This window comes from Scyliorhinus canicula, chromosome 6 (assembly GCF_902713615.1).
Source record: "Scyliorhinus canicula chromosome 6, sScyCan1.1, whole genome shotgun sequence".
NCBI lineage: Eukaryota > Metazoa > Chordata > Chondrichthyes > Carcharhiniformes > Scyliorhinidae > Scyliorhinus > Scyliorhinus canicula.
The window spans coordinates 207,786,477-207,799,215 of NC_052151.1; the positions used below are offsets into that span (position 1 = coordinate 207,786,477).

The following is a 12,739-nucleotide window of genomic DNA, read 5'->3' on the forward strand; positions in this document are numbered from 1 at the left end:
TCACCTCTGTCTTGAATGAAATGTCCTCCCCCTCATTACCTCCTTCAATGCCTCCCAAATCACGGACGGCGAGACGTTCCCATTTTGATTAATTTCCACATACTCCACAATCACTTTCCCCATCTTAACGCAAAAAATCGGGTGTGCCATCAAACCCACAATGGTGAATCATTATTAACAATAAAGAAGAAATCTGAGTTCAGTGGGAGATTGATGGAGTTTGAAAGTATGGTTATTTGAATTGCACCCGTGGACGTCTTTATAGTCACAAAGCAACGTTCGCGACTTGGGAGTCCTCAATTGATCGCCAGAAGGTTACATTGGCAATGCTCCGGAATCGAACAAGGACCCAGCGCCTGGGAAACAGCCAACATTCCTGACTGACGAATCAGTGAGGAACATTTCTCTAGATGCTGGTCTTGACATGTGCCGTCTTATGTTCTAGTATTTATTCAACCATCTACAATAAATTAGAGATATACAATATCCGAAAAGCATTCACATTGTCTTTGTTTGAAGATGGCCATGATGTGGAGATGCCGGTGTTGGACAGCGGTGAGCACAGTAAGAAGTCTTGCAACATCAGTTAAAGTCCAACAGGTTTGTTTCGAATCACTAGCTTTCCTGCATTCACCATAGCCAATCCCTGGACAAAAGGGAAAGTTGGAAATGTTGCTCACAAGATTCAGGCTTTTACGTCTCCCCTCACTGATCAATAACGCATGCCCCGTGATCTCACTCTTAATCAGAAAGTTGTCTGTAAATCTCCGTTCACTAAATAATAGCATATGTTCCATTGTGAAATTCTTCTTCAGAAAGCCCAGTGTACATCCCCAATCACTGAATAATAACATGTGCAACAGTGTCCCGACGTTTCAAATAGAGCGCACTCTGTTGGGGAAAAACAACTGGTCTTTTTGAAAAGTGTGGGATACCATTTCGCATCAGACACGATTCGATCCAAAGGAAAGTGGTGAAACTGCAAACTGAATGAGAAAAATAATATTCGTAGTCGGCAGGATTCGAACCTGCGCAGGGAAACCCCAATGGATTTCTAGTCCATCGCCTTAACCACTCGGACACGACTACACAAATGCAGAGGCCGATACGGAATTAATTGACCGTTGGGTAATTTTTAATCAGTGAGTCGCAGACAGACACACAGAATCCAATTCTGAACATTATTGTGTTCATAATAAATATTCTTTCATTCACAACCTGACGAAATCCAAACCCGCGATGCCACAATAGCTCCGTTAAGGTTGCTATAGGAAAGCTTCGATAGCATCCCTTTGTTGAATTAGGAAATGTCATTTGATTTGATTAATATTCGCAATTAGCTGTTGGACTCGGTACATTATTCTTCTGTATTTGTTGACAGGGCGATAATGCACCGACACAAATCACAATACAAACTGGAGTTAGTGCTGGATTCTGAAAGTGCTGGAATAATGGTCAGGATACAGAAACATCTGGGTTAAAGCAAACCCATTAAGCTTCAGGACACAAAAACAGAAACTTCAGGAGAAACCCAGCGGGTCTGGCAGCATCAATAGAGACAGAAACGGAATTAACATTTCCATTCCGCATCAACTAAAGAGTATGTTTTACATTTATTTTCGATTATCAGTCCGATACTCCCCTCCCTTCAGAACTGAAATGCCCAAATATCTCAATAATATTCTCAGCATTCTTCCAAATCGACGAACCACTTCACATTCAGATGCAGAAATACCTCTTTCCATCTCCCACGCTGCTGCCTGCCGATGGAGCTGACCCGCGAGCAATCCAATGGCTTTCTCACCATAATTCAAGGCAACCACCCATGCTCGCCTCCATTGCTGATCCAACCTTCCTTTCGATAGAAGATCAAACTTCACGGGCAACTGCTCACTCAATGCCTCAGTTCCAGATGCACCACATCTCTTCCATCGCCCGCCATAATCTCCCCATCAACCAAAACCCTTCCTCCCCTGCCTCTCTAATCACCTCTGTCTTGAATGAAATGTCTTCCCCCTCATTACCACCTTCAATGCCTCCCAAACCACGGACGGCGAGACGTTCCCATTTTGATTAATTTCCACATACTCCACAATCACTTTCCCCATCTTAACGCAAAAAATCGAGTGTGCCATCAAACCCACAATGGACAGTCATTATTAACAATAAAAAAGAAATCTGAGTCCAATGGGAGATTGATGGAGTTTGAAAGTATGGTTATTTGAATTACACCCGTGGATGTCTTCAGAGCCACAAAGCAACGTTCGTGACTTGCGAGTCCTCATTTGATCGCCACAAGGTTACATTGGCAATGCTCCGCAATCGAACCCAAACCCGTGCTTGGGAAACAGCCAACATTCCTGACTGACGAGTGAGTGAGTAACATTTCTCTAGATGCTGGTCTTCACATGTGCCGTCTTATTTTCTAGTATTTATTCAACCATCTACAATAAATTAGCGATATACAATATCCGAAAAGCATTCACATTGTCTTTGTTTGAAGATGGCCATGATGTGGAGATGCCGGTGTTGGTCAGCGGTGAGCACAGTAAGAAGTCTTGCAACATCAGTTAATGTCCAACAGGTTTGTTTCAAATCACTAGCTTTCCTGCATTCTCCATTGCCAATCGCTGGACAAAAAGGAAAGTTGGAATTGTTGCTCACAAGTTTCAGGCTTTTATGTATCCCCTCCCTGATCAATAACGCATGCCCCGTGATATGACTCTTAATCAGAAAGGTGTCTGTACATCTCCGTTCACTAAATAATAGCATATGTTCCATTGCGAACTTCTTCTTCAGAAAGCCCAGTGTACATCCCCAATCACTGAATAATAACATGTGCAACAGTGTACCGACGATTCAAGTAGAGCGCACTCTGTTGGGGAAAAACAATTGGTCTTTTTGAAAAGTGTGGGATACCATTTCGCATCAGACACGATTCGATCCAAAGGAGAGTGGTGAAACTGGAAACTGAATGAGAAAAATAATATTCGTAGTCGGCAGGATTTGAACCTGCGCGGAGAAACCCCAATGGATTTCTAGTCCATCGCCTTAACCACTCGGCCACGACTACACAAACGCAGCCGCCGATACGGAATTAATTGACCGTTGGGTAATTTTTAATCAGTTAGTCGCAGACAGACACACAGAATCCAATTCTGAACATTATTGTGTTCATAATAAATATTCTTTCATTCACAACCTGACAAAATCCAAACCCGCGATGCCACAATAGCTCCGTTAAGGTTGCTATAGGAAAGCTTCGATAGCATCCCTTTGTTGAATTAGGAAATGTCATTTGATTTGATTAATATTCGCAATTTGCTGTTGGACTCGGTACATTATTCTTCTGTATTTGTTGACAGGGGGATAATGCACCGACACAAATCACAATACAAACTGGAGTTAGTGCTGGATTCTGAAAGTGCTGGAATAATGGTCAGGATCCAGAAACATCTGGGTTAAAGCAAACCCATTAAGCTTCAGGACACAAAAACAGAAACTTCAGGGAAAACAAAGCGTGTCTGGCAGCATCAGTGGGCAGAGAAACGGAATTAACTTTTCCATTCCGCATCAACTAAAGAGTATATTTTACATTAATTTTCGATTATCAGTCCGATACTCCCCTCCCTTCAGAACTGAAATGCCCAAATACCTCAATAATATTCTCAGCATTCTTCCAAATCGACGAACCACTTCACATTCAGATGCAGAAATACCTCTTTCCATCTCCCACGCTGCTGCCTGCCGATGGAGCTGACCCGCGAGCAATCCAATGGCTTTCTCACCATAATTCAAGGCAACCACCCATGCTCGCCTCCATTGCTGATCCACCCTCCCTTTCGATAGAAGATCAATCTTCCCGGGCAACTCCTCACTCAATGCCTCGGTTCCAGATGCACCACATCTCTTCCATCACACGCCATAATCTCCCCGATCAACCGACGCCCGTCCTCCCCTGCCTCTCTAATCACCTCTGTCTTGAATGAAATGTCCTCCCCCTCATTACGTCCTTCAATGCCTCCCAAAGCACGGACAGCGAGACGTTCCCATTTTGATTAATTTCCACATACTCCACAATCACTTTCCCCATCTTAACAAAAAAAATCGGGTGTGCCATCAAACCCTGAATGGTCAATCATTATTAACAATATAGAAGAAATCTGAGTTCAGTGGGAGATTGATGCAGTTTGAAAGTATGGTTATTTGAATTGCACCCGTGGACGTCTTTATAGTCACAAAGCAACGTTCGCGACTTGGGAGTCCTCAATTGATCGCCAGAAGGTTACATTGGCAATGCTCCGTAATCGAACAAGGACCCAGCGCCTGGGAAACAGCCAACATTCCTGACTTACGAATCAGTGAGGAACATTTCTCTAGATGCTGGTCTTGACATGTGCCGTCTTATGTTCTAGTATTTATTCAACCATCTACAATAAATTAGCGATATACAATATCCGAAAAGCATTCACATTGTCTTTGTTTGAAGATGGCCATGATGTGAAGATGCTGGTGTTGGACAGCGGTGAGCACAGTAAGAAGTCTTGCAACATCAGTTAAAGTCCAACAGGTTTGTTTCGAATCACTAGCTTTCCTGCATTCACCATAGCCAATCCCTGGACAAAAGGGAAAGTTGGAATTGTTGCTCACAAGATTCAGGCTTTTACGTCTCCCCTCACTGATCAATAACGCATGCCCCGTGATCTCACTCTTAATCAGAAAGTTGTCTGTAAATCTCCGTTCACTAAATAATAGCATATGTTCCATTGTGAAATTCTTATTCAGAAAGTCCAGTGTACATCCCCAATCACTGAATAATAACATGTGCAACAGTGTCCCGACGTTTCAAATAGAGCGCACTCTGTTGGGGAAAAACAACTGGTCTTTTTGAAAAGTGTGGGATACCATTTCGCATCAGACACGATTCGATCCAAAGGAAAGTGGTGAAACTGCAAACTGAATGAGAAAAATAATATTCGTAGTCGGCAGGATTCGAACCTGCGCGGGGAAACCCCAATGGATTTCTAGTCCATCGCCTTAACCACTCGGCCACGACTACACAAATTCTGAGGCCGATACGGAATTAATTGACCGTTGGGTAATTTTTAATCAGTTAGTCGCAGACAGACACACAGAATCCAATTCTGAACATTATTGTGTTCATAATAAATATTCTTTCATTCACAACCTGACGAAATCCAAACCCGCGATGCCACAATAGCTCCGTTAAGGTTGCTACAGGAAAGCTTCGATAGCATCCCTTTGTTGAATTAGGAAATGTCATTTGATTTGATTAATATTCGCAATTTGCTGTTGGACTCGGTACATTATTCTTCTGTATTTGTTGACAGGGCGATAATGCACCGACACAAATCACAATACAAACTGGAGTTAGTGCTGGATTCTGAAAGTGCTGGAATAATGGTCAGGATACAGAAACATCTGGGTTAAAGCAAACCCATTAAGCTTCAGGACACAAAAACAGAAACTTCAGGAGAAACTCAGCGGGTCTGGCAGCATCAATAGAGACAGAAACGGAATTAACGTTTCCATTCCGCATCAAATAAAGAGTATATTTTACATTAATTTTCGATTATCAGTCCGATACTCCCCTCCCTTCAGAACTGAAATGCCCAAATATCTCAATAATATTCTCAGCATTCTTCCAAATCGACGAACCACTTCACATTCAGATGCAGAAATACCTCTTTCCATCTCCCACGCTGCTGCCTGCCGATGGAGCTGACCCGCGAGCAATCCAATGGCTTTCTCACCATAATTCAAGGCAACCACCCATGCTCGCCTCCATTGCTGATCCACCCTCCCTTTCGATAGAAGATCAATCTTCCCGGGCAACTCCTCACTCAATGCCTCGGTTCCAGATGCACCACATCTCTTCCATCACACGCCATAATCTCCCCGATCAACCGACGCCCGTCCTCCCCTGCCTCTCTAATCACCTCTGTCTTGAATGAAATGTTCTCCCCCTCATTACGTCCTTCAATGCCTCCCAAAGCACGGACAGCGAGACGTTCCCATTTTGATTAATTTCCACATACTCCACAATCACTTTCCCCATCTTAACAAAAAAAATCGGGTGTGCCATCAAACCCTGAATGGTCAATCATTATTAACAATATAGAAGAAATCTGAGTTCAGTGGGAGATTGATGGAGTTTGAAAGTATGGTTATTTGAATTGCACCCGTGGACGTCTTTATAGTCACAAAGCAACGTTCGCGACTTGGGAGTTCTCAATTGATCGCCAGAAGGTTACATTGGCAATGCTCAGTAATCGAACAAGGACCCACGCCTGGGAAACAGCCAACATTCCTGACTTACGAATCAGTGAGGAACATTTCTCTAGATGCTGGTCTTGACATGTGCCGTCTTATGTTCTAGTATTTATTCAACCATCTACAATAAGTTAGCGATATACAATATCCGAAAAGCATTCACATTGTCTTTGTTTGAAGATGGCCATGATGTGAAGATGCTGGTGTTGGACAGCGGTGAGCACAGTAAGAAGTCTTGCAACATCAGTTAAAGTCCAACAGGTTTGTTTCGAATCACTAGCTTTCCTGCATTCACCATAGCCAATCCCTGGACAAAAGGGAAAGTTGGAATTGTTGCTCACAAGATTCAGGCTTTTACGTCTCCCCTCACTGATCAATAACGCATGCCCCGTGATCTCACTCTTAATCAGAAAGTTGTCTGTAAATCTCCGTTCACTAAATAATAGCATATGTTCCATTGTGAAATTCATCTTCAGAAAGCCCAGTGTACATCCCCAATCACTGAATAATAACATGTGCAACAGTGTCCCGACGTTTCAAATAGAGCGCACTCTGTTGGGGAAAAACAACTGGTCTTTTTGAAAAGTGTGGGATACCATTTCGCATCAGACACGATTCGATCCAAAGGAAAGTGGTGAAACTGCAAACTGAATGAGAAAAATAACATTCGTAGTCGGCAGGATTCGAACCTGCGCGGGGAAACCCCAATGGATTTCTAGTCCATCGCCTTAACCACTCGGCCACGACTACACAAATTCTGAGGCCGATACGGAATTAATTGACCGTTGGGTAATTTTTAATCAGTTAGTCGCAGACAGACACACAGAATCCATTTCTGAACATTATTGTGTTCATAATAAATATTCTTTCATTCACAACCTGACGAAATCCAAACCCGCGATGCCACAATAGCTCCGTTAAGGTTGCTACAGGAAAGCTTCGATAGCATCCCTTTGTTGAATTAGGAAATGTCATTTGATTTGATTAATATTCGCAATTTGCTGTTGGACTCGGTACATTATTCTTCTGTATTTGTTGACAGGGCGATAATGCACCGACACAAATCACAATACAAACTGGAGTTAGTGCTGGATTCTGAAAGTGCTGGAATAATGGTCAGGATACAGAAACATCTGGGTTAAAGCAAACCCATTAAGCTTCAGGACACAAAAACAGAAACTTCAGGAGAAACTCAGCGGGTCTGGCAGCATCAATAGAGACAGAAACGGAATTAACGTTTCCATTCCGCATCAACTAAAGAGTATATTTTACATTAATTTTCGATTATCAGTCCGATACTCCCCTCCCTTCAGAACTGAAATGCCCAAATATCCCAATAATATTCTCAGCATTCTTCCAAATCTACGAACCACTTCACATTCAGATGCAGAAATACCTCTTTCCATCTCCCACGCTGCTGCCTGCCGATGGAGCTGACCCGCGAGCAATCCAATGGCTTTCTCACCATAATCAGAGCCAACCCCCCTTGCTCGCCTCCATTGCTGATCCACCCTTTCGATAGAAGATCAATCTTCACGGGCAACTCCTCACTCAATGCCTCGGTTCCAGATGCACCACATCTCTTCCATCACCCGCCATAATCTCCCCGGTCAACCGACGCCCGTCCTCCCCTGCCTCTCTAATCACCTCTGTCTTGAATGAAATGTCCTCCCCCTCATTACCTCCTTCAATGCCTCCCAAATCACGGACAGCGAGACGTTCCCATTTTGATTAATTTCCACATACTCCACAATCACTTTCCCCATCTTAATGCAAAAAATCGGGTGCGCCATCAAGCCCACAATGGTCAATCATTATTAACAATAAAGATGAAATCTGAGTTCAATGGGAGATTGATGGAATTTGAAAGTATGGCTATTTGAATTACACCCGTGGATGACTTTAGAGTCACAAAGCAACGTTCGCGACGTGCGAATCCTCATTTGATCGCCATAAGGTTACATTGGCAATGCTCCGTAATCGAACCCATCCCGTGCTTGGGAAACAGCCAACATTCCTGACTGACGAGTGAGTGAGGAACATTTCCCTAGATGCTGGTCTTGACATGAGCCGTCTTATTTTCTAGTATTTATTCAACCAGCTACAATAAATTTGCGATATACAATATCCGAAAAGCATTCACATTGTCTTTGTTTGAAGATGGCCATGATGTGGAGATGTCGGTGTTGGACAGCGGTGAGCACAGTAAGAAGTTTTGCAACATCAGTTAAAGTCCAACAGGTTTGTTTCGAATCACTAGCTTTCCTGCATTCTTCATAGCCAATCGCTGGACAAATAGAAACGTTGGAATTGTTGCTCACAAGGTTCACGCTTTTACGTATCCCCTCCCTGATCAATAACGCATGCCCCGTGATCTCACTCTTAACCAGAAAGGTGTCTGTACATCTCCGTTCACTAAATAATAGCATATGTTCCATTGTGAAATTCTTATTCAGAAAGCCCAGTGCACATCCCCAATCACTGAATAATAACATGTGCAACAGTGTCCAGACGTTTCAAATAGAGCGCACTCTGTTGGGAAAAACAACTGGTCTTTTTGAAAAGTGTGGGTTACCATTTCGCATCAGACAAGATTCGATCCAAAGGAACGTGGTGAAACTTGAAACTTAATGAGAAAAATGATATTCGTCGTCGGCAGGATTCTAAACTGAGCGGGGAAACCCCAATGGATATCTAGTCCATCGCCTTAACCACTCGGCCACGACTACACAGACGCAGAGGCCGCTACGGAATTAATTGACAGTTGGGTAATTTTTAATCAGTTAGTCGCAGACAGACACACAGAATCCAATTCTGAACATTATTGTGTTCATAATAAATATCCTTTCATTCACAACCTGACGAAATCCAAACTCGTGATCACAATATAGCTCCATTCAGGTTGCTGTAGGAAAGCTTTGATAGCATCCCTTTGTTAAATTAGGAAATCTCATTTGATTTGATTAAAATTCGCAATTTGCTGTTGAACACAGTACATTTTCTTTCTGTATTTGTTGACAGGGCGATAATGCACCGACACAATTCACAATACCACCTGGAGTTGTTGCTGGATTCTGAAAATGCTGCAATTATGCTCAGGGTCCAGAAACATCTGGGTTAAAGCAACCCCATTAATCTTCAGGACACATAACCAGAAACTTCAGGCAAAACACAGCGAGTTTGACAGCATCAGTGGACAGAGAAACGGAATTAACGTTACCATTCCGCATCAACTAAAGATAGTATTTTACATTTATTTTCGATTATCAGTCCGATACGCCCCTTCCTTCAGAACCTATATGCCCAAATATCCCTCAAAACATTCTGAACATTCTTCCAAATCCACGAATCACTTCACATTCAGATGCAGAAATACCTCTTCCCACATTCCACGCTGCTGCCTGCAATGCAGCTGACCCACCAGCAATTCAATGGCTTTCTCACCATACTCATAGCCAATCCACCTCGCACGTGTAATGGACAATGTTAATACTTATTATTGAATAACTGCTTAATAGTGTGATTAACTAAAGCTGCAGGCGTTTGTGTGTGTGTGTGTGTGTCCAAGGTTAGAGAGAGAGAGAGCAAAACTGACATGCCAGCTGTCTGAAGGTCGAGATTGTAAAGCCAGGAGAAAAACAACTCTTTATATGGAATGGAGAAATTATAGTATCTTTTGTATGTATAAAGACTGAAGGTTGCGGCACTCGGCGCGCTTTCCTCTCTTTCCTGTAGAAAGAGGAAGGTGTCCTCTGCAGAGTTAACAAATAAACTAACTTGCTCTTATTCATGACTGTTTGTTTCTGAGTTTTCCTTTTTCCCACCACAGTTCTTGGCGACGAGGATGGGACCCCGTCCTTGAGATAGACACCGGGAGATTCCGGGGAGGCATTAGCGCTTACGCCTTGAGGGCTTTTCACCTCATCTCATACGCTTCAATTGGCCATCAGCGTGAGAGGACCAGGAATTACCGTGTCACCGCAGCACCGGGATCCGGACTGAAATTTATGGTAAGGAATTGCTCTATTATCAATTATAGACAGTGGTGAACAGTCTCACAGTGACGGGTGGATTTAGACTTGGATCTATCAAACAGGTTGGACCTGTAAAAATACCTAAACGATAGGTATCGGTGTGCTGGTTTATGAAAATCAAACCACCTAAGCGGACGCGCTTACGTGCGGGAGCCTCCGGAGGAAAATCAAGTCACAAGGGATAAGGTCAATGTGAGTCTGGGTCACAAGTAAGAGACCAGTCATGGGTAATAGCAATGGGAAAAAACAAACAAATGCTGCAAGTTTAAATAGCCCTAATATACGATACATGGTTACTAATTATGGACATGACTCGGCGAGTCAAGTTAAAATGTGGGTGAAGGAGTGTGGTTTCCTGAAGGAGGAAATTTTAGTTTAAGACATTGAAATTATTAAAAACTCAGTTAGAACAGAGGGCAAAAGAATGTGGAAAGAAAAGCAAAAGGAAAAGAGAACCAATAAATTGGGCGGCTTATGGTCTGTGGAAAACAGAGGCAGAAATAAGAAATAGACGATCACAGGCGAAACCCAAAGAAACTGCAAATAAAACCAACTCTCTTCAGTGTGTTAAGTCTATTTCAGGTCACCCCATTCCGGATGATCCCGACCTGGATGGCTACCTCCCGCGCCCAACGGCTCCTCCACTAGTGGCCCCCACGAACCCAGGCCCACAGCCGCCACGGAGCCCTCCACCATATAGTGAACCCCCTCGGGGAGCGCCTGACACGTCCATGGGAACTCTACCGTCAAGAGCTGACCGTCACCCCCTTTACCCAGATATCAGTACCATGACTACATCTGACTCCCCAGTAGCTCACCATCCCCGGAGTAAGGCGTCGTGCAGACCTAAATCTGCCCTTCCAGATGCACCAGAACCGTTTAATTATCTCAAAGGCGACGAAGAAAGGGAAGGAGACAGTAAATGTCTCGGCAGTGTCCTCAATGCTCCAATGATAGACGTGGCGGGCCCGGAAGGACAACCGATACTTGTCCACAGATCGTGGACAATGAAAGACATTGAATGTGCCTATGAACAACTCCCAGATCCCAGAGAAGCGGAAGGCCAGAAATGTGCAGGCAAGGTACGCAAGTTCTGCCTCGAGTTTCGCCCCATGTCTCATGAGATGCGGCGATTATTGGGGAGGAAATTGGGCGCAGACATCTCCAAGATCCGACACAATTGGCCAGATGATAATGTACGAGATCGCCAAGTTCAACCAGACCATGCAGGCAATGTGCCTTATAACGCCTTTGTTACAGGTCTGGTAGACACCTGTCAAACTGCCTTTCCGGTAAGAATGGATATTATGCCAAAAATTTTCATATGTAAGCAGCGTGACGGTGAAACTGTGTCCCAGTACCTGACCCGGCTCCCAGAAGTCCATAACGCTCATAGTGGGCTTACACCACCAGCTGACATGAATACAGCTGCGGAACAGTTTTATGAATGGATTAAGTGAGGACATCGCTAAGAAGGTGAAAAATACATGTATTACATGGGGCACAGGGAAACTCAACTTAATTGAAGAACACGCCATACACGCTGAAAAGCTGCTGACACAAGAAAAGGCGAAGCGGAACAAAAGGAGGGAGGATCAGAGTCACCAAGCACAGCTAACTATGATGCAGATGGTGACACAGGTTGCAGAAGGTCAGCAACGAGGAAGAGGTAGAGAACGGACAAGAGGAAGAGGCAGGGGAGGTCGAGGGCAAGGACGCGGTAAGACGGATGGGTGTTTCACGTCCGGAAGCAAGGACCACGAGGCAAGAGACTGCCCAACAAAGAGACAAGAAGGGCCAAGAGACGATGATGACAATGGTAATTGACAAAGGGGAGGAGAGGACGATGGAGGTATGCCTGAAGGAGAGGGTGAGTCCAAAACCTTGATGCTTTGCAATGAAGAACCACTTAAGCTAACCTCTTGTACTAACGTTCTTGAAAACTTTACACAGACTATAGAGAGTGTGATGCACGAATCTAAACCGCGAGGCACTTATGTTAAGTATAATGAAGAATTCTATCGACGAATGCCAGTGTACGTATTAACTGTGGTAGGGGAAAGGCTTACGTTTTTAGCTGACTCCGGTGCTGGAAACTCTTTGATACAGATTAGTCAATTAAAGGCACCGATTAAGACGAGTGGGAGGTACCTGAACTCCATCGGTGCATCTGGCGTCGTTGTACAAGCACAATTTACTGCACCCTTAAGGTGTGAGACTAATTATGGAGAAAGGTTTAAATTTGCATTTTTACTCTCTGGGTGTTGCCCGATTAATCTCATGCGATGGGATTTGATAGGAAAATTGGGACTTAGCCTGATCAGCACCCCAGAGGACTAAGGGTTACGGAAGGAGAGGAAACAGCATTCCAAGGAGTTAAATTTGACGCCAGACCACTGATGTATATTTAT

General features: G+C 43.8%; 4 non-coding genes across 4 annotated transcripts; all 4 read right to left on the reverse strand.

The window, feature by feature from the left end:
- Positions 1-1,007: 1,007 nt before the first annotated feature.
- On the reverse strand, positions 1,008-1,089 carry trnas-aga. The gene has a single exon. It is a non-coding gene; the product is annotated as a tRNA-Ser (tRNA).
- A 1,902-nt stretch (positions 1,090-2,991) lies between these two features.
- On the reverse strand, positions 2,992-3,073 carry trnas-aga. The gene has a single exon. It is a non-coding gene; the product is annotated as a tRNA-Ser (tRNA).
- Positions 3,074-4,977: 1,904 nt separating this feature from the next.
- On the reverse strand, positions 4,978-5,059 carry trnas-aga. Its single transcript has one exon. It is a non-coding gene; the product is annotated as a tRNA-Ser (tRNA).
- A 1,903-nt stretch (positions 5,060-6,962) lies between these two features.
- Positions 6,963-7,044, reverse strand: trnas-aga. Its single transcript has one exon. It is a non-coding gene; the product is annotated as a tRNA-Ser (tRNA).
- Positions 7,045-12,739: the final 5,695 nt, after the last annotated feature.